Raw genomic sequence first — 22,425 nt, forward strand, 5'->3', positions numbered from 1 at the left:
ACTGATTGCGGAGAACTAGAGAGAGTTGCTCGCTGTTGGCAAGTGTTGGCAGGCGGAGGAGGGGAACTCTAAAGCGGGGCAAGGTCACCTGGCCCTCCCAGGCTGGTGGGGGTACTGTGGAGTGGGACAGAGATTCACCAGAGACTTACTGAGATGAGTGTGATTCAGTTTTATTCAGTTCCTTTTATTCAGTTCAGGGTGGTAGTTGTACGGCAAGCCTAGCATAACTCTCGCCTCCTTATCCTGATGTCCCTGGTCATCCGGAACAAAGGTGTATAAACATCTAGAGCTCAGTTCCTGGCTTCCTCGTTGACTTCTTGTGTGACTTGAGAGGACTCTAATTAGCCACGAGCCTCTGTTTCCTCATTTGTAAAATGGGAGATAATAAAAGTCACGGTTTCGCGGACTTGTTAGAAAGAGTAAAGGAGAAAATGTGCGTGAGTTCGATTTTGCAAACCTCAAGCGTCGTGGAAATTGTGTTATTCTCTAAGCATGGTCTCAGCAGACACAAGCTTGATTTGACGAATGTATGTCTTCAATAAAGCTTGCCAGACAGGGCCTCACTAGCTGTTGAAAACAGGTAACGGATCTCATCGGTGGCCAACCCTGGACCTTAATGGAAATGGAAAATCTCTGCATGGTGCTGGGTGAACTCTCAGAACATGTTCTGACTTTGTGTCTTCACTCTCTTTTAAAAGCAGAGCCTTCTGGACCCCTCGGCCCAGTGAACTGTTGTGAACCTAATGGATAAACCGGATGCTTATTTTTGTATTGGCGAGATGCCTGCAGGCTTTGGTGAGCCTATGGTTGATATTATTAATGGATGGCCTTTTCTTCTGTCTTCTTGAAAGAAAGCAAGTATGAATGAGTGTTCCCCCTACGGGATGTGTTTTGAGTGGATGTCTGAGCCTGATGCCAAGGCTGCTGGGGAACCCTGCATCCAGGCTGATAGGAGGTGGGACTGCGGCTAGGTTTCTCCTTTCAGCCTGTGGCCTCCAGCTCCTTTCTTCTGCTTTCCAAGAAAGACTGAAACTCTGTTACCTAGCCAGCTGAGGGGTGCTGGACTGCTGAGTGCTAGAACCATAATTGGGGTGTATGGTCAAGAGTCAGGCATAGCTGCTTTCTGATCCTGTATCAAACAGGAGAGTCCCTAATTTGTTTTTCTTCTCTGCAGGCAGTTTCTCTTTGAAAAATTGGTGTCTTTTATAGAGACGTCAGGACTCCTAGGGCCCTTGTTTATAATTCTCTTGGCTATCAGCTTGGTTCCTGTTAGGAATCATCTGGACCTAACAGATTTTGAGTTGAAATGGTTCTCTGAGTTCGATTGTGAAATCTCCCATCATTTAACCCAAACAGCCCATTCTGGGTTCTTGTTTTCATGGTGGTCTTTGTCACGTCAAAGTCAATCTCATCTGGTAAGTCCCCTGGGAAGGCAAAGGTTGTAGATTCCATTTACCAGCCGTGACGTTTCCTGGTGGATTTTAAAAATAAAGAATCGTTTGTCTGTCCTTTTGTTTTTTAATGTTATTTTCCTTAAGATTGTAAGTTGCCCTTTGGTAAGTCAATGGAAAAGAAGGGATCAGTTCGACTTGAGGTAACCAAGGTCAGATCCCTAAGTCAGGTATTGTTGTTATCTCACCTGATGTCCCAGAGTCATTCCCAGTTCCCTGTGCCTTCTTAGATTCCACCCTGAGATGTTTTCCCAGGCCATCATCTTCAGAAACTGAAAATTATACAAAGTTATTATGGGATCAAAATTATCACTAGAGCCAGGGGTGTTGATGCATGCTCTTAAATTCAGCACTTAGGAAACAGAGACAGGAGGATCTCCATGAGTTTGAGGTCAATCAGGTCTACATAGCAAGCTCTAGGAAAGGTATAGAGAGAGACCCTGTCTCACAACAACAACAACAACAAAAGTATTTCTAGAAAAAAGTTATTCATAATTATTGGCTTTTTAAAATTAAAATATGATCACCTCATTTTCCTCCTTCCTTTTCTTCCCTCTACTTCTTCTCATGTACCATCCACCCTACTCCAGCTCAACATCAAGGACTCTTTCTTTAAATTCTCTCTCTCTCTCTCTCTCTCTCTCTCTCTCTCTCTCACACACACACACTCTCTCTCTCACACACACACACACTCACTCTCTTTCTCTCTCTCTCCCTCTCTCTCTTACACACACACGTAAGCATACGCATGTGCACAAAATGCCTAAATGTATAAATGTAACATACTCCATCCATTTAGCATTACTTACAGGTATGTGATTTCAGGACTGACCACTTGATCCTAGACACCCATTAAGGGGGCTCATACCTGGAAAAGACTATTTCTCCTGCTCTTAGCATTCCTTCGTTGCCTGTAGTTCTTTATCCGTGGGTGGCGTTCTGTGAGATTTCCCACTTTCGAGTTAGCGTGTCTGTCAGAATTGTCATCGTTCAACCATATGGCTGTCATTAAGCGGCCATATTGTTGAGGTGTCATGAATGAAGCTTCCCTGTCATTTCTAGGAGACAACAACTCACAGCAGACTCCCTCGTCCTCACAATGGTCCTGCCTCCTCTTCTGTAAAGGCCCCCAAATCTTAGGCTCAGGCATTGTGTTGTAGATGTGTTGGTTGGGGCTGGTACCCCACACTTACTGGTTCTCTGCATTTTAACCAATTGCAGTTTTCTGTAATGGTCTCCATCTATTGCAATGAAAAGTTTCTTTGATGGGGGTGAGAGCTATACCTGTCTGCTGGCCTAAGGATAAATATTTAGAATGCAGCTAGGAACAATGCTCGTTTAGTAAGTAAGGTAGCTGCAGTAGGTTCTCCTCTGAGCTCCCTGACCTTACTACCCCAGGTTAGTTGGCTAGATTTCTCATATCAGGCATGATTTCCCTCTTGTTAAGCACTGTTGGTTAGCGCCGAGATATGAACACCACTATCACGCTCTCAGGGCAGTTGTGCCATGCTGGCTCTAATTGTGCTTCACAGGCACTGTGGTTCATTCTGATCATTGAAACTAGGTTTCTGATCATTTAAAAATCATTCTCTATGCCAAGTAGCTCATTAAGGCAGAATGTGGATGGGTGAGCAGGTGTCAGCTAAGAAGAGAAGACGACGAGTCATGATGTATTGTGTACTGCTATGGCGTGGGTACCAAGGACCTAAGATTCAAGTGTTAAGGTAATAGCCTCTATCTGTTCTCAGCCCCAGATCTGAGTGTGAGGGATAGAGGTTGGGTGGGACAAAAAATCAGCAAGAAAGGAATGATATGACTAAATAGATAAATCACTAAGACATAGAATAAAGCCAGATGTGAGCTAAGAACAGCTAAAAACCCCTTAGGAAGAGCACCTGGTGAGAATGGGTTAAAGCATCGTAACTTGGGAGCTCCTTGCTTGGGACGTGGAATGACTGGTGGCACTACTGAGCTTGTGATACTGAAGAGGGAACAATGCTGAGGACTCATAGAAGGGCTCAATAAACCATGTTCTCTAGTTTGAGAAATAAGAAGTGGGGTCTTAGGAATTAAGTAAGTTGCCCGGTATCACAAAACCATGTGGTTATAGAAAAATTGCTGTTGTAAAGTCATGTGTTTACAATCCCAGAGAACCTAGACAACAATGAGGATGCTAAGAGAGACATACATGGATCTAATCTACATGGGAAGTAGAAAAAGACAAACTCTCCTGAGTCAATTTAGAGCATGGGGACCTTGGGAGAGGGTTAAAGGGAATGGGAGAGGCAGGGAGGGGAACAGAGAAAAATGTAGAGCTCAATAAAAATCAATAAAAAATATGCAAAAAGCACCATTGAAATGGGAAAAAAAAGTCATGTGTTTAATCCTCTCCAAAAGGAACAAATAGGTTCAAATGTATCATTTGAAGAGAGTCAAATAAAAGAACAAATCACAAAAGCATAAGTGCAGTGGAGAAATCCCACAATAGCACAATATCGCAGCGTTCATAATGAGCATAGAGGTAATTACTGCCTATAAGTTGCAGGGGGCAAGAGGAGGCAGCTATTACTGGAACCTAAAGGGGGAGGGATGCCCTCTCCCTCAGCTGGTGCTGTCACTTTCTCCTGAGGAACACAGCCAGCACTTGAAGATGCAACAGGGTCCAACCCATACTCAAGCTCCTACTCATGCCCACGTAGGCTGACCCTAACCAGATGTCAGAACCATAGTGATGCCCCACATAGATCAGCTCTGCGTCTAAGGACACAGAGAGCAGGCATTAGGGTAGGAAGCTGACCCAAATGAACAGAATGTTACCGGCATACTAGCTAACGGGTCACTTTCTATCAGGGGAAGAACCTGGCTTTTGCATGTGGGTTATTCCATTCAGAATTCTCACAGCGATGGCCCCTAGAAGTGGTGCCTAACACAAAAGAGTAGGAACGCAAGGCTATCGTTGTAAGAGTAAGTCACAGATAGGTCTGTACTCCCTCCCCACTACTGTCTCTTCAGCCTCCTCTCTGCCCTATGCTGTATTCATTTGGGTACCATTTAGAACATGGGTGTCATCTGGCTGGAGAGACTTGAACTACCTGGGCGGAGGAAGAGAATAGCAGATAACCTCACACAGATTTCTGAGAGATTTTTCACAGATGTCTGGTAGCAAGGATCCTCATGCTTTTGATTGACAGTCTTTGACGGTGGCCTACAAATCCCTCTGCACACTAAGTGCCCCCCACTCGAGCTTCTGCTGCTGCTGGAATGTCCCAGCTCCAGCCACAGAAACTTTCTCATTGCTCTTAAAGTGATGTCCCAATCCCCAAGACACTTTACAGTGCTTCGCCCCTCTGCCCTAGACTCTTGTGACCCATGTCCCATTCCCTTCTAATATGTCCACAAATGTCACCCCCAATGACGCTGACCTCACACATTCTATTGAAATTGTACAGCAGTTCCCAGATAGCATCCTCTCCCAACCTGTTCTACTCCATCCTTACAAATAGTACTCACCTTCTTCTAAAACAGTTTTCACCTATTAGGTTCATTGTTTGTTTCTACCCATTAGACTATGGACCTCATGAGGGGAGTGATATTTTTGTTTTGTTCATTCATGCATTTCCATTGCCTAGAAAATGGCCTTATTTGGCTTCAGGCACTCAATAGTCATTGAATGAATTGAAAAAAATAGTGAATGAATGAATGAATGAGGTTCTTGAGAACCTAAAATCAGTGTGACCACTGTCTTCTAGACCCCTCTTCACCAAAACTTATCTGCTCAGGATCTTTCCCAGAAATTCATTGATCTTCCAATCACCATTGCTGCCAATACCTTGTGGCTGGAGTGATCGATGCCTCCGCATGCGTCACACTGGCTTGGTGGAGGAAATGTATTCACGACTTTGGCTCAGTGTCAGAATTAAATGGTGACCTTGGCTCACTTTGCCTCCCCACATAGGTTATTTCTTAATCATAAAGGGAACACTCTGTCCTTGGGAAAAGTAATATTTCTGCCACCTTCAGCTTTCAAATGGCTATTTGATATGGCTCACGGGTGTCCCTGTCAGAAGCAGCTGAAAAAGCTTAGGTAGAGAGGATCAGCAAATGGCCTGTCGTGTCGTCAGAAGCTGGCCATGAGGTGGGATTCGTTTACAATAACTTATTTACCTGTCCAAATCCTTCATACCGCATTAAGGCTTTCTCCGGCTAGCCAGGACCCTGGAGTGCTAAGAGAAAAAAGGAAAATCAATTGATAATGATATATTCCATTAAAAAAATGTATTGATTCCCAGGTAATGACAGTCCTGCACTTTTGTAGGGAGGATGCCATTGCCCGTCACGGCGATGGTTTTCTCATACATTACATTTGAAAGAGTGCACATGGAATCACGCTGCCTTCCCATAATAGATAGCCTCTTCTTAGTAGGTATTAAATCTATATTTAAAACATTTCTCTCCAAGAATTCTATTCTTCACCTCCTCAAGATTCTCTTCCCCATTGTCTAAAAGAAGTAATGATTTGTTATTGTAATTCTGGAGTTTATGACCTTTTTGGCATTAAAGACCAGAATTTCATGGGGACTTTTCCTTCTGAAACTGCTCTGGGTAGATTAGGTGGGAAACAGTGGCATCGTTCTTACTCCTGTTCCATGGTATTGGTTCAGTGATGGTGATTAGGGGAGCCTGTGTGGAGGATGTGAGACCACTGCTCACTGTACCCCATCATCTGGGTGTGCTATGGCAGATTTTGGTACCCTTGTTTGAGGGGGTCCACGAGAGGATGGTCAACATCAAGGAAAACCTTGAGACAGAGACATTCATTAAGGATGGGGGTCCTTTAAGGTACTAGAACTCAAAATCGATAGTTCACACAAAGGGATGGTCATTCCCCACCCCAACCCCAGTCTTTTCCCTCCTCTCTCTCTCTCCAGACTGTCTGGCTCCCTCATTATGCCCATGCTCTGCTAAGTGGTGGCCGTCAACGCTTTTGCATCCTGGGGACGAATCCTGAGCTCACCAGAGACGGACGGCGCAAGGTAGGTCTCTACGTCACAAACCTGCAGTAAGGGGACAGCCTGCCTGGACAAAGCTGACCGGAGGCTGGGCAAGAGGGAAATGGAACTGCTGGTCCCTTACTTGACGGCCAATGAGAGTTTGACCACAGGTGTCTGACCTCAATCTTGAGCGTCTGTAGGGAGTTAGATCTGGGGATGACCAGCAGCGACATGACCTTGAAGTATCGAAAACTGTTATTGTTCTTTTTGGAGTTTAAAAAATTTCAAATCTTACAGTTCAGGATTTTTGTTACTACAATTTATGATCAGAAAAATATTGTGTGTTTTAAGAGAATACCTGTCAGAGCTGAGGGGATCGCTCAGTGGTAGAAGGAGTTCTTACCATACCCAGGCCCAATTCAACCTCCAACACCAAAACAACCCATATATGTACATATGTGCAGATACGCATAGAAAGAAACCCAAAATCCTATAAATGATGTAATTCTATAGAGATAAAAATTCTGGTATCTTTCCCCATGTGCGTATATACAATGGGCACATAGGTCTGCATGCTCACATACGTGGGATCACACTCTACCTACTACTACTTGGTAAATGCTGTTTTGACTCAACTCAGTGTTAAGGCAGCATTTTATCTTGGTGATTAGAAATCTGTATCATTGTCTATCAAAGCTTCCTTTTTTAGATATTATATACATATACATAACCTACTTAATGCCCTAGAGGTGGACTTTTAGGATATTTTGAATCATCCACTGTAGCCAGTACCACAAAATACATTTCTGAGAATGTACTTTGTATAGCTATTTATTTCCTGATGTTAAATTTAGAGAGATCTGACCTTACATTTAGATTCAGGCCTGTCAATCCAGTTGCGAGTGGGGGTGGTGGTGAGGGGCAAGTTGTGGCCTACCTGATGACATCATAGATCTTAGGACAAGCAACTGCAGCACTGTTCTGTCCCCTGCCAGCGAGCCAGGCACCACATGCCGGCCACCGTGATGAGGCTGCAGCTCAACTCGCCAACACTCACACAGTTGCTACCACTAAAGGGGAAGACCTTAGCCCCCGATGGAGCAGGCTGAGGGTGGGGTGGGAGTGCAGGGTTTCAGGATAGCTAGGACTCACCTGGTCTTGTCCTATGTTCTTAAGCACTGATAGTCAGGAGGCTTATGCCTGGGACCAGCAGATGCTCTAAACTTAGCTTAGAACGTCAGGCTGACCTGGGTTCCTTCCATGTCGAGATTCTCTGTGGGTCACAGAGCCTTGTCTTTGGACTCAGTGACAGTGCCGTTAAAGATAACATATTATTCCAGGATTCTTCACAGACACAGAGAAAAAACACTGTGCTTCTAGGATCCCAGGTTATAGGTAGCAGAGACTGTAATTAGGAAGTTAGAAGAGGCTACAGGCTGGGCCTGGATTAGATGCCACCGTGAAGGCACCCACTACCCAACTATGCCTGGGCAGCTATAAAGAAGGCAGGGCACAGAGGAAGGCTGATGGGCTCCTGAGCTGGTGGGCTGTTGGCATGAACCTGACACCCCCTCTGGCTGGGGACTGGGTTGGAGAGACGGTCTTGTCCATTGTCGTAGATCGTTGAGATGCTTGACTTCAGTGGCTGTTGCTTGGGTGATGGAGGAAGGTCATTGGCTAATAAAGGAACTGCCTTGGCCCATTTTATTGGTTAGAAGATAGGTGGGAGGAGTAAACAGAACAGAACGCTGGGAGGAAGAGGAAGTGAGCTCAGTCTCAACAGCTCTCCTCTCGGGAGCAGACGCCTGAGAGAGACGCCATGACCCGCTCCCGGGATGAAGCTCCGACCCAGGATGGACATAGGCTAGAATCTTCCCGGTAAGCACACCTTGGAGTGCTACACACAGATGATTAGAAATGGGCTAAATTAATATGTAAGAATTAGCCTAGAAGAGAATGGGCCAAGCAGTGTTTAAATGAATACAGTTTGTGTGTTGTTATTTCGGAGCATAAGCTAGCCAGGCTGCCGGGATGCTGGGGATGCAGCCCCGCCGCCCCTTATTACTACACTTGGGGACCATCTCCTTCCCAGCAAACAGAGGGTATAAATGAGAAATTTGAGGGTGTGCTTCACCGAAAGACAGCTTTCATTTGGGTGACTCTGCCCTGCTGTGTGCCAGGAAGGAAGGGACTGAGGAAGGCCTGAAGGAGTGGTTTTTGGTTCCTTAAATGATTATGCTGAATTTGATTCTTCTTATTCCCTGATGCCATCACAGGTCTGGGATCATGAAACTCGGGTTAGTCCCAGCTTGGGGTAGTCATACTAGACTCAGACTGGGGGAGGAGGTTGATTTGACAGTTCTCACTAGGCAAAGCAGACAAAGTGCCCCTTTTGAGGGATTCAGTATCTGCCTGCCCCAAATGGGTGTCTCTGTAGTGGATCTTTGTCTGGCCTACCACTGGCCAGTTCCTGAGGGGGAGGAACTGTCTCTAAGGCAACCCTGAATTACACCTGTGTACATCCCACCAGCACAAACTCAGAACCCATCCAGGGCTGTCGCTGTGAGTTCCCACCATATATGGGCCCAACACCAGATATGCTCTTTCTATGTGGTCAGGATAACCTGCTAATATCCCCAGAGGATAAGAAAAAATGCTGAATCCCACTATGGCCCCTATTGGCCAGTAGAAACACTCCTGGACCAGGCGACTGGGTCCTAGTACAAAACAGGCTGATTCAGGAACAGTGCTTGGAGAGCTGCTGCCTTCTCTCTGAAACTGGACGGAAACCGCCCAAGTAATAAGAAGGGTCCAAGAAGCGGTGGGAGAGAAGGCTGGCATTTGTGCCTCTGGGTGGTGAGCTGGAGACCCAAGTCTGTGCAGAACTGGAGATTTGGTTAAGAATGGTAGGGACAGACCTCTGAGCTCTGGAACAGGTGCCAGTGCCAGTCTTCCTTGGCACTGAGGCCAGGTCTACGCTATATCCCTTGTCTTTGTCACTGGGACTGTGGAACAATCTCTTGCAGTCTTTCTCACCCCCCTCCGCCCGCCTCCCCACCACTGGCAAGAAAAATGCCCTACACGTTCTGTATCCTCAAGATCATAACACACGCCTCCAGAGCAATTGTGCTGTTTGCGTGAGGGCCCCGGGCGTCTGCACTCACTGTGGCTTCACTGTCCCTAAATCAGCTGTGCACACGCCCTTCCGCCACACTCTACCCCTTGCCATCCTCCTCTCTCCTCTCTGCGGAGCCTCATTTCCATGGGGCATCCAGTTCCTCTTCCTCTGCACTGGCTCCTTGTCCATCTCTGTTAGATCTCCTGGCCCCTACCCCAAGGATGGGCCGCGAAGACATCTCCGTGGTACTGTGTCCACCACATTTTCTCAGCCATTCCCTCGTGTTCTTGCTGCCTCTCCTGGCCCATTCTGGGGACATCCATAGCCACCTCCTCTCCTAGACGTCTGAGCCCTTGAGAAGGCAGGGTGCTCACGACCACCATCTGGACACAATTCCTCATCATGGCCTTAGCTGGCCCTGACTCTGGATGGCATGTTCTTGCATGCTCTCTTTCTAGGGCTTCCATGCCTTTCCATCAAAAGTTTCCCCCAGGACCTCAATGAGGTCCCTGCTATTTTTACAGAGTCATACAACCTTGCCCTCCCTGGCTCAGGGAGCCGCAGATCTCTGGCTCCTCTTCCTCCCATTCGCTAAGGCAGTGAGTGCTTCTCAACCTTCCTAAGGCTACCACCCTTTAATACAGTTCCTCATGTTTTGGTGACCCCCCTCCACCATAAAATTATTTTGTTACTACTTTTGAACACTAATTTTGCTACCGTTACAAATCGAAATGTGAATATCTGATGTGCAGGTTATCTGATAGGTGACTCCAAGGGGTCACGACCCCTGGGTTGAGAACCACTGCCCTAAGGTTTTTTTCCTCCTGGTTTTCTCTCTCTCTAGTGCCTTCTGTTCTTTCTACCTCAGCTGTGCCATGGACTTGACACCCAGCTGGGCTCTCTATCTCTGCTTACTAGTTATTTGTCAGACTCCTTAAGTTAAGCCTGTCTAAAATAATGTCCCTTTGTTCCTGTCTCCTGTGGGTCTTACTGGGGACTCCTCGGCACTCCGCATTCCCTGGCTGTGTCTGTATCCTCTGCATTAGGGCCCTGCCTTCTTTCTCTTGCCATTCCAGAGTACCTGGTCTGTCCTTTGCTCCACAGGCCCAGCACAGGGCCCGATCGGTATGTGAGTGTAGAAGATCATGCCAGACACTGCAGAACCACATAGCCTGAGGGCATGAGGGGACAGGCTATGAGGGAACACTGAAGGAAAGGGTCAGTCGTGCCACTTGGCCAGCATCGGTGAGCCTCAGGGCCCAGTGTTATGGCCCAGACAGCTTTAGCAATCTTGAGGCCTGGGTCTGTCCACCAAGGGTTCTAATTGAATTGTTCTCACTAAATGGGTCTCTAGCTTGAGCTGCTGTTCCCAATTTAAACTGCCATCTACTACCTGGGCCATCAGAAGGCAGAAGAGACCCTGCGGGGAACCAGAGAGCTCGGAGCCTCTGTGTGCATAGGAATTCCTCTTAGCTGGTGACAGGCAGGGTGAAGGGGTACATCCCAGTTCCTTCTGCCTTCAAAACCTCCTTTGTCACTTAGGCTAGAAATAGCTTCTCTGGGAACCCCAGGGTTTGTTTTTGTGTCCACGTTTGACTTTCTAAGTGCCCCCTTCCTTGGCTTATAGGCATCCTTGCCAGTGGCCAAGACTGCTGGGAACAGTTGGGAGTTTGTCCACTTTGTGAAAACGACTCTGGGCAAGCCCAACCTGGACTCTGTGGGGTGCCTAGGATGGAACGCTCTTTTTTTTTTTTTTTCAAAATTTGGGGGGAAAAAAGACTAGGCTCCTAGTAGTCTTGCCAGCATTGCTCTGGTAAAGGACCAGGTGTGTGTATTTTTGAGTGGCCTTACTCTTAAATTTGTGGATCTTCATCCACTATAGGTGATTTCCCCCATAATTAAAAACTACTCAAAAGTGGGTTTTAATCCATTTTGGTAGTGTATGCCTATAAACCCCCAGTACCAACGAGGCAGAGGATCTTGAGTTGGAAGTCAGTCTGGGCTGCATATCTGGATACTGTCTCATTAAAACAAATAAAATATTCCTTTCCACTTTTATCATCCTGAATTTCTCTCCACTCTCTCCCCTGTAACCTCTGCCTGGCACAGACAGTGCCAGAGGCAGTAGGGGCTGCAGGATGCACACTCAGAACACTGGGAAGCGGAGGTTGCCACGGTCCTCTTTCCTGAGTTCCTTGAAGCCCTCGTTGGCAGCCACACTGTGTATGACTCCCTATCTGCTCTCCAGATCGCTTCAACCAATGCTCCGTCCTTAATGAGCTTTCCTGCAGGGAGGCCAGCAACCGAGCGTGCTGTTATAACATGTGCAGGATGCAACAAGAACCCACCCCAAGTGCTATGGGAGAACATGCTTAACAAATGTTTCTAAAGCAGGTTCTGTAGTGCTGGGTCCCATGCTAAGCACTGGGAATAACGCAGGAACAGTGCGAGAAGAATCCCCGACCCAAAGCTTACATTGGAAGCAGACATGCCATCACAGCACGGAGACCATGATGCTTGCTTTCTGTATCCTCTGATCTAGGCCACTCGGAAGCTCATCCATTACAGCTGCCAGCTGGTATTTTTACTCTAGCTTATAAGCAAGCTGGATGCGGAGAGGATGGAGATGTTTAAGCCTCATTCACAGAGCATAAGCTTGCCTCCCCACCCATGTAAGACAGAAGCAGCCTAGCAACTCTCATGGGCCTTTCCTTTGATTTGTAGCAACTCATTTAGATAAAAGCATCTGGTTCGTAAGGTAGCAACATCAACAACAACAACAAAAAAAGAGAGAAATCATTAAAAGCCTATTTCTGCTTTTGCAAAGTAAACTAATGACAGCACAGAGGTAACAATTAACCCACCCCTGCCCCTTCCCCTCCGGTACCCAGGCAGATGCTGACCATGGGAAACAAAATCAGAACACAGAGAAATTCTTCAGAAGGGCTCTCCTGGAGCTCACCACGCGGGGATGTGCGTGCATGAGGCAGCCCAGCAGCTCTAGAGCTCCACCCTCCCATTAGCACATAGAGCGGTGCCCTGCCTCACCATCCCAGAATAAATAGTGTGATTATTTATTTAGCACCAGTTCTGAGGCTTTCTACCATGCATTTGGAGTGCCCTGCCATCTTCCGTAGGCACGCACATAGGTGCAGTTCCTGACACATTTAGAGCCAAGGAGAGAACTCTGCCTCGTGCCTGCCAGCCACTGATGGCTTTTGCTCGAGTCCTGACTCCTGGGCTAATGTACTCCTTGAAGCACTTTGTCCTCTTAAACCCAAGTATCTCATCTTTCCTAGCAGAGTGCTTCTCGTGAAAACTCCTTCCTTTCTTGATGCAGGGGCACTCCCTGCACCCGTTCAGCCCTCGGCTCTTCTCCGTGCTGCTGTGGGCCTTCTGCTGTTTGCTGGGTACCTGGCTCCTCATCTAGTTGCCGGCCTGCTATAGGCATTTGAGGGTAACCCTGCCGAGCTGAGCCAGAGCCCATGCACCGGGAACAACTGATTCTAGACATGCTCACCAGTACTGGGCCCTGGGCCCATCGCGTTACAGAACCCTCTTGAGGGCGGTGGCTGGAACTCCGTCTTGGGGACACTGCCAGGGGTGTGGCCCAAAGAAGACTTGGAAAGATGGTTCATGGTTTAGGAGTTAGGAAGGTCTCCCCAAAGTGTGCTGTAACCCAGGACCTCAGGATACATACACACCCCATTTAGAAATGTGTGTTCTACAGTCCAGCATCTGTCCATTCTGTCATTGAAGATGCATTTGTAGTGAGCTGCAGAAGGTAGGAGCGTAGCTGTCATTCCCAGACTGCCTGGATTCAAAGGCCAGCATTGCCCCCTCTCCCAACATAGTGTGTAACCTCCGAGCCTCCATTACCTCAGCTGTAAGTAGGGGGCTCTGAAAGTGTCTACTTCATGGGTATATGTAAGGATTACAAGATGTGACATTATAAAGTAGCGTCTGGACTAGCGCCTAAAGTATGGCACTATATAGGGACTTGCCGTTAGTCTACGGGGCAAGGGCAGAGCATGGGGGCCTAACTCCTGCTCTCTTCAGGACCAAAAGCCCTTCACAGAGGTGTCCTGGATGTGTCCTCATGTTCATCATCCTGCCGCCGTGTCATCTGGCGACCTCTGTGTCTAGGAGGTGAAGGTGGCCCTCCTCCACACACGGGGACACCAAACAGTTGCCATCCCCCATGGAAGCGCATCCCTCCCCACTGATTGGAGCCCATTTTCTCTACCTGTGTCATGAGAGGTTGGAGTCACTGGCTCCCCAAGGGCTTGTCAGGTTCTGTCCCTAGGAGTGATGACACTGGTTCTGCCCCCATGAGAGCTTCTGGGACTCTGCCACAATTAGCACTGTGGCTTTAGAAGATATGTCAGCATGTCCTCGGGGGCTTCTCTCATTAACAATTATGAAGTCATTATCTGGTAAATAATTCATAACCTGAGAGATGGAATAAGTTGCCAATAAACAATAATCCTTTTAAGCGAGGCTTGGCAGGGCGGGGGTGTGGCCACGAGGAGATTCTCTCCCTAAGGGCACTTCCCTGCTCACCTCCACAGTGTCTTTGCCTGTCCCCAAGAATCCTGCTCAGACCTGGCCCCCCTTTTGAAATCACCCTTTGCTACCCACCCAAAGGTGTTCCCTGCCTCTGAGCTCAGGCAGGAGACAGTCTCTGGCGAAAGGGTGCTACATGCGAACACCCACCCATCCCACCACCAACTCCATCCGTGTCAGTCCCGCCATGCTCTTTACAGAGAAATAAACTGAGGTTGGGGTGAGGTGTTGAGTCACTTGTCAGCCATTTTATCAGAACCTTGTTCTGGATCCAGGCTCACATGACATGAGAGCTGTCAGGACTGGCCAGAGTGTCTCATGCCCGCCGATGACTCTCACTCTCTATCCCTTGTCTCCCTGTGACCTGAGACTCCCCAGTGAGAGAGTGAGCATGGGAAGCCTATCTCCCCCTCCCGCCCCCTGACTGGGTTGGATTCCAAGAGGTACCTAGTCAGGCATATTAGTGGTATTTGGAGGCCAAACCAGAACACCATGGAGGAGGTGAGAGGGGATTTCTTCAGGACACAAGACTGGAATGTTCATGTTCTAACACGCATGTTGATTTCTACCCACTGGGCAGAGACAACCTCTGGCTGTGCTCAGGGCAAAGAGTACATATGTGTACACGCACACATACCTATATGTGCATATACACACATATACATATACATACACATACATATATGTATATACACACATGCATGCAGATGCATATATGTATACACACATAATATACATACATATATGTATATACACATACGTATAGATACATGTATGTGTATGCACACATGTATGCATATACACATACATACAGATATGCATGCATATATGTATATACACACACACATATATATGTGTGTGATCTATAGTGTACCATATACCTTAGTTCTAGCTGTGATTGCTGATTAGAACCAGGTTAGCTCTATGAAAAGTGCCCCTCCCCTGCCTGATCCATCATCCTACCCACAGAGCTGGCTCCACCCTGTATCTTCAGGGCCACTTCAAAGATCTGCCAAAGACTCTCAGGGTTCTGCCCTCACTGCTAATAGATCCCCTTCTTCCTCCTCCTGGATGATGGTGCAGTGGACAGGATCCTTCCCAAGGCCTGGACTTAGGAAACATTCTCTCCAGGCTTCTCGAGCAGCAGGCATCTTGAGCTGTTTGCTCCAAGGAACAGGGTGGAATGATGGATATATAATTGCTACCAGCCTGGAATGCTGCACAGACCTCTGCAGGCAGGCTGTGTGGTAAAGGTGGACACAGTGGTTTTTAGACTCGCTTCTTTCTCAATAGCTGCACTAACCAGCCCCATGTGAGGACCCTCCTGACCCTTGAACCTCTCCTCCTGCAGCTAGCAGGGTGGGTGGTTAGGACTGAGCAGCGTGAAGGCAAATACACCATTTGCTTCTTTCTAAAAGAGCCTAAAGCAGCTGGAGCCCCCCACTCCTCCTCCCACCCCTTTACCCCCACCTTTGGATTGTGTTGCCTCTTGGGAGGTGCTGGTTCTGACCTGATGATCAGGCTACCACAATGGCATATTCCCTGCCTGCTGCTGAGCCCCTTGCTTTCAGGATGGGGGTGTAAGTTCTACGCTGGACATCTTCTGCCTCTCCATGACCTATTCCAATTGCCTGTAATTTTCCACCATGAGTGTACTAGAAAGGAAGCTACCACCTTCATTCCTGGGGCCTGGAAAGGCTGGACCCAGCTCCCAGCCAGGAAAGAGCATCCAACACCAACAACTCTCCCTCCCCCGATCCTTCCTTGGTTCTAGAAAATAATTCAAGGAACACAGAGGGACCCATTAAGACATCATAAATCAAAAATAGGAGTGAGAACAACCGTAAGAGAGGAAACGGAGCAGAGAGTGTCACCTACGTGAAACCACATCTAAAATTCCCACTCGTGGGCTACGGGCTGCCGCAAACCTGCCTCCCAGCCTCCTTTGGAATAGCCTGGGATTAAATGTGAAACCATCTGCCTGCTTCTTGCCGTACAGAAGAGAGAGTGGATCTCCAAAACTGTGTGCGCAGAAGCTTGCTCCAGGCTAGCACTTCCTCTCTTTCTCCAGCTCAGTGGGTTCTGTGGAGGCTAGGGAATTCTCACTCCAGCCCACTGTGACAGAACTTGGTGTGCCTCGGCTGTGGCTAGATGGACAAGGAAGGGAACTATATTGCAGATAGGGCCAAGGACACTGTTCAGCCCCAGTAGTAGGAATGAGAGGAACTGACTTTTGTTGCCAGGCAAAGGGCATGGCATTCCTTTAGGATACAACAGAGAGGGCAACCCAAGAACCCCCGGGGATGGATGCTTAATGACAGACATGTTCACATCCAACATGTCTTTGGTTCTCAGTAAGGGATTCTCTGGGCTGCTAAGTGGTGCTCTTGGAGGAGAAGCCTGTTCAGAGGCGGACTTGTTAGCCAACCATCTTTTTTCCATCTCCAGCAAGCCCTGGGGATGGGTTTTCTCTGACACTGAAGCCTCGGCCCAGAGATCTCCAGGGAAAGAAATTCCATCAGCTCCCAAAGTCCCGTTCCGGTGACTCCTGCAGGGTTTTCTTTTATCTGACCTAAATCTCCCTTGCTGCAATTTAAGCCCATTTTCCCTTGTTTTGTTTTGAGTGGAAATAGAGAACAGCTCGTCTCCAGATGCCTCTGAAGGCAGGGTGAATCAGAAGCCCTGTATCTCCTGCCACACTGAAGTGTGTTCGGAATCCTGTCCTGTTGAATTGATCTCTGAGGCAGCCTTCAGAGAGAAGCGCATTTGCATTAGTGATAAGGTCTCCTTTTGGCAGGGTGCAGGGGGTATAGGGGTGAGTGTAGCAAGGGTGTGGCTCCCACGGAGCCAGGAAAATGGACATGTGACCAGAGCAGCTTAGTGGAAAAGTGCCAGGTATTCAACAGGAGAGGTGTCCGCGGAGGGGATGCCAAGTTCTAGAGGAGACAGAGGAGTGGGGTGCCACGAGAATCTTGCCAACTCCGGGTCACAGGCTTAGATTGAGAAGACAGCCCTCTCGGTTGTAGTTCCCTGTTTCTAGTGCTTAGGTGGGTTCTCCCAGCTCTCCACAGCTGATGCACGCCCTCAGCTCTGTGCATCACAGATCACACATACGTTCACTTGACGTCTGTGGAAACGGGGTGCCTCTGGCAAGGAGACCATGCAGGTGTGTGTTTTCTTCTGGCTACCTCTCCAACGAGGCTTCTGCTGACTGCCTGGACTACTCAGTTTCTGTCTTGGTTTTTCTGTCTTTCTTTCTGTCTTTTTTTTTCTTTTTCTTGTCTGTTTTTTTCTCTCTTCTGGGAGTAAATAACCTCCACTTGTGTGGACTAAAGATTAGCTATTTTGTAGGCCACTGAAGCCAGTTCCTAGAAGAGCTGGATCATCGTATGTTTGTTTCCTCGATTGGTAAGCAGTAGGTCACACCCACAGCAGCTTCGTCTACAAAGCCATGATGCTGAGTAGCCCTGGCAGCACTCAGACAGCTCATAACAAATGCAAGGGAAGAATTTTACGTTTTCCTAAGCCAATGGAATTAAAAACTTCCCTCCTCTATGGGAGAAAAGGGGAGAAACTGAATCCTTTTTCCTACACGGTTATCTCTCTGCAGTACTGAGATGTGAGCAAGGTCATTGAACCTTTTTTTTTTTTCCATTGCTTGGTCAAAAGTGCTTCCCCCCACACACACACTACTTGGCTTCAGTACAATAGAGGAGGGGGATGCAGTTTGCATTGATTGGATTTAAATAATGGAATTGCCATTAATATCTCCCATAAAAGATGATTGATTCTGACTTGGATTTATGGGAAGTTGGGGCTTATGAAAGTAAACAGAGTGGCAGTCGTTCAATATGAAGGCTGGTTTATGCACCGGCTGCCCCGCAGGGCTGGTTAAAAGGATGGGCTCCCAGCCTAGCCTCCCCTATGGCAGCAGCTGGGTCAGGAGGGTCCCTATGGGCTTTGGAAGGCTGCCTAGGCTAATCCAGGAGACAGGCTGAGCTCTTCTCCTCCCTCCTTCCTTACACCAGCTCCGAGACTGAAACTCTCTGACTGTTGCCAGGGAGAACAGCATCCATCCCTGTTGTTTAGAAGCCAACTGTCCCCAATAGGGCAAAGGGCCCCTGTGGCACAGAGCATTCTCCCCACTCCTTTTACAAGACCCCTCATTGCACAGATGCCTCAAGCCCTGTGACAGGTGGGTGCATGGGTAATAGCATCTCCTGAGCTGTGTTCCTTCTAGAACCTGAGAGCTTAAGTGCTGCTTGGGGACCCAGAGCAAGTTTCTCTAGCCATTCTTCCTCCTGTAAACAAGAAAGAAAGGAATAGGAGTCTGGCCCAGAGAAGCCTTGGTGAGTGCTGGGGCTGGGGGTTTCAGAGCATTGAGTTTTGAGCTCCGGAGTGTCAGTCTCGGTGCTGGTAGCATGCAGAGGTGTAAGGCTCTCCAGTGCCAGCCATCAGTTCCTAATCCTCTTACTCTCGTGGCCTCTTTCATCCCTGCAGAGTGGGCTGAATCCCTTATCACTGGCTTCCAGCCTTCCAAGTACTATTGATCTCCTGTTCCTCACCTATGAACTGGCAACTCCCAAATCTGTCCCTAAGCTCCTGTCCCACACATCCGTCTACCCTCCCCCAACCAAAGTGCCCCTCAGGCGCCCTAGACCTGCCTGGACTCACCTCTGTCCCGAAGCCCTGTTCTTAGTTGTGTCCCCAACTCCGAAGAATGGCAGCATCGCCGACTCAGACTTAAGTCACCCAGCTTTCACTGCATACCTCTATGTCACACGCCAGACTCCTGGCTCTCTCCTACCTGACCCTGTGTATCCTTCCTCTCCACTCCCCACTGTTCTTCACTTCCCCCCTGGGTTCTCAACAGTTTTAACCCAGGAGACCCCTGAGTTCTCTTACTTCTACCGGTTCATCCTGCCCACAGTGCCCCATCACACCCTTATTTCCTGTAGGCCAAGGCAAATAGAGACGCTTGCCTCTCTCGTGCTGGAAACACACCAGAGGATCATACCCTGGTACTTCTCACCACCATGTCCCTAGTATGCTGTGTTTCCACTTGGAACTTTGCACCCATCATCCTCTCTGAATAGGCCCAAGACAGAACCAACCATTCCCTCCCTTTGCTCCTTTGCTGTGCTGGCCACACATCTAGGTACAGAAGAGAAAAGAACCCTTTGATAGCCTTCTCCTTTGCACATCACTAGGGCCACCGGCCTTGCCCACCCCACCCATTAAAACATCTGTTGCCCACCCAGTACGAGCCATTTGACAGCATGTCATATGGTCTCAGCAGACCGGGCCTGATACCTGAGTTAAAGCATGCCATTGGCCGCCTAGCAAAAGAAGAGAGAAGAGTCCTGGTTTTAAGAAATGAGCTTGTAGCAGTTGGTTCTCTTCTCTTGAATGGGGACTGGAGAACGAAGAAAGCCAGAGAAGTTCATAAGGGCTCTCCATAGAAGTGCATGGAAAGGCTCTAAGGAATATTCTGGAGTTCTGTGAATCACACGTTTGCAGCTAGAAGGCTGATCAGCAGGGAGACTGAAGTCACAAAGAGGTGTGTTGAGCAAGAGGAACAAACCCCTCCACCAACTTCTCTCCATGGCCTTACCACATGCTCAGTTAACAGGAGCTGGTGTGAGTGTGTTCTCTGTGGTGAAACCCCCAACTCTAGTGTAATCTTTACTGGTGTTGTGTTGTTGGCTTTGTTTGTTTGTTTTTGTTTGTTTGTGGCAGGGTCTTACTGTGTAGCTGTGACTGGCTGGAACTCACTATACAGACCAGGCAAACTCATAGAGATCTACCTGCCTCTGCTCCTTGAGTGTTGGGAATAACCTTTTGAGTTCTCATATAACCTTTTGAGTGCCTCGCAGTAAGTAGCCTCGTCAAGTAGGAATTGTTCCCATTTTCACAGATGAGTTGGTAGAAGTTAAAAAATATTAGAACATCAGTCTTTGATTTGAAGCAAGTGCTCCTTCTTCAGCAATTTACCAGCTCCCAATCTGTTCCCTCTTCTCGAAGGCATTGACCTTTAGTCAATGCGCCTGTCCCCTTTGGTCATCACGGTCATTGGTAAAATGCAGGCATTCATATGCCTGATGGGACTTGTGCAGTGCATAGAAATAGCATTGAATTCTGAGCCCACAAACCAAAATTCAAATCCAGCCTCTCTCGGTTGTGTTGTGTAACCTGGATAAGGGAGTTATTTCTACTTCCCTGTCCTCTGCCACTATGGAAACAGTCCAAGATGTAATGGGCCATTGGACAAGATGATCTTCAAGGTTCTTTTCTGCTCCAGCATCTTCTATCTCAGCCGTCTTGCCCTCCCTCCCTCCGGTAATGACAGGAAGCGCTGCATAAACGTGGAGCTACGTTTGCCCCCACCTGGTCTTGCCAGCAGCACTACCCCTTTACAGCCAGCGAAGCTCCCAGGAGATCGCAGGCCAGGGGCTTTGCTGTCTCTGCCCCTTGCTGTACCTCGGGTAGGCAGACCACAGTTTTCATATACCCCCGATGGCAGCTTTAGCTAATGAGAATGAGATGCTTACACATATTTTCATTTTAAAAAAATCGGCTATTAATTTGTCAGAATTATTCATATTTTACTGATGATATTTTCCATGTATCTAATCAAGGAGCTCATGAATAGAAATGAAACTCTTTAAATACAGAGATGGTGTACATTGTAAGATCTTGTTTTCTCAAGCTGTTTCATAATGCAATGAATACATTTATTTCTTCTAAAAACAGGTTTTGCAGGCATCAAAAAAAAACATTTTTGAAATCCTTGTTTAAATATGACTCTATTCAAATATGCTAAATTAGTGTGAGCCGTGGATGTGTGCGGGAGTACGCGCGCACATGTATGTGTCTGTGGGGGCACTAGAAGCAAGTGATTTGTCTCCTGGCCTTCTTGCTGGGGACAGGAGATTGTTTGCTGTTGAGAAAACTTAAAAACACACACCACACACGCATTTGGGATCAAATCTTAAGGAAAGGTAGATGGCAAAGTGGAGGTACAAATTGAAATTGGACTGAATAATAATATTCAAGATAATTATTTGTACAATGTAGACTTTTCAACTGCTCAGAATTCCAGGAGCACTTACCTACATTGAAAGAGGGCGAGACTCATTAAACAAAGCCAGATATTAAATATACTACTGCTATCTCTTGAAACATTAGCAAGTAATGTAAAACACATGGCGTCTACTCAATGGAAAAAATCTGAGAATACAAATTATAATAGTTGTCTTAAAAGACCTCTGGGAAGCTTGAGCTAAATTGCTTAATTCCATTAATAACAAACTATTACTCTAGCTATTAAAGTAACATAAGGTAATAGAGATCATGTCGAGAGATTGTGCCGAGACTCTTTCTTCACCTAGCACAAATTTATTCAGGGGCATTGATAGATTTTAATTGACTATGGCAACTGAATAGCAACAAAGGAAATTGAATGTCTTTTTGAAAAGCTCCACATTTTGTAGAAGCAAATAGCAACACCAAAATGAGGGTTTGGGGAAGCTGGGATAGGCAGGAAAGAATGCTAGGAACATCTGTCCCAGCTGTTCCTCCGAGGAAACAACTTGTGACCCTAAGGAGATGCTGGGTGGCAGCAGGGTTGGTCATGACCAAGCATCTTTTTCAGCTCTATGCAGACCAGACAGAACCAAGACCAACCCAGGCTGCTGTGAAGTGTGTAACTTATCGTGAGTACCCCTAGGGTGTTTTTCCAAGGGATTGGGCTGAAGCGACCTTCCTGGAGACTGCTGAGCTCTCTCTAGAGAACAGTGGTTCATTCTTCCTTGAGGCTTGACAGTAGTGTGGATGACCCCTCATCATGGCTGTAGTGATGGAGCGAATGACCTTGAGTGGTACCCTGGTGGTGCAGTGAAGCAGTCAATTTCAACTTGTGGTAACCATGGAGCTGGAGGAGGGAGCTGTCATTCTAGTTTCCCTCCACTCCCTCCAGGCGTCAGTATCTGAAAACCTGTTGCCGCTTTTATTCTCCATCACTTGGCTTCTCCCAGCCACAGTCATGGAGTCCTTGGGTCTGTCTCCTGGCCCATCTTCATCCTGGCTCTGGGGAAGTGGGAGTGCCTGTTTCATCCCCTGGGGCTCCAGCCTCCTTCCCCACAGAACTCTAGTGCTGCCTCTGGTCCACTGTTGGAAGAAAACTCGTTCTTTTTTTTATATATTTATTTATTTATTATGTATACAATATTCTGTCTGTGTGTATGTCTGCAGGCCAGAAGAGGGCACCAGACCTCATTACAGATGGTTGTGAGCCACC

At 47.5% G+C, this 22,425-nt stretch overlaps 1 protein-coding gene across 2 annotated transcripts in view; it reads left to right on the plus strand.

The window, feature by feature from the left end:
• The window catches only part of Klhl29 (kelch like family member 29), a 304,108-nt gene that overhangs the window by 78,554 nt on the left and 203,129 nt on the right, over positions 1-22,425 (plus strand). Inside the window, exon 2 of one of the 2 annotated variants that reach the window (XM_041642960.1) lies at positions 6,380-6,484. The exons of the other annotated variant lie outside the window; for it this stretch is intronic. The gene's annotated coding sequence lies outside the window, so the exon portion shown is untranslated. The remainder of the gene's footprint in view (positions 1-6,379; positions 6,485-22,425) is intronic. 2 annotated transcript variants of the gene reach the window in all.

The sequence above is a fragment of the Microtus oregoni genome, unplaced genomic scaffold (assembly GCF_018167655.1).
Source record: "Microtus oregoni isolate MIOR12 unplaced genomic scaffold, Mior012 000002F_ref0000024, whole genome shotgun sequence".
In the NCBI taxonomy this organism is placed as follows: Eukaryota; Metazoa; Chordata; class Mammalia; order Rodentia; family Cricetidae; genus Microtus; species Microtus oregoni.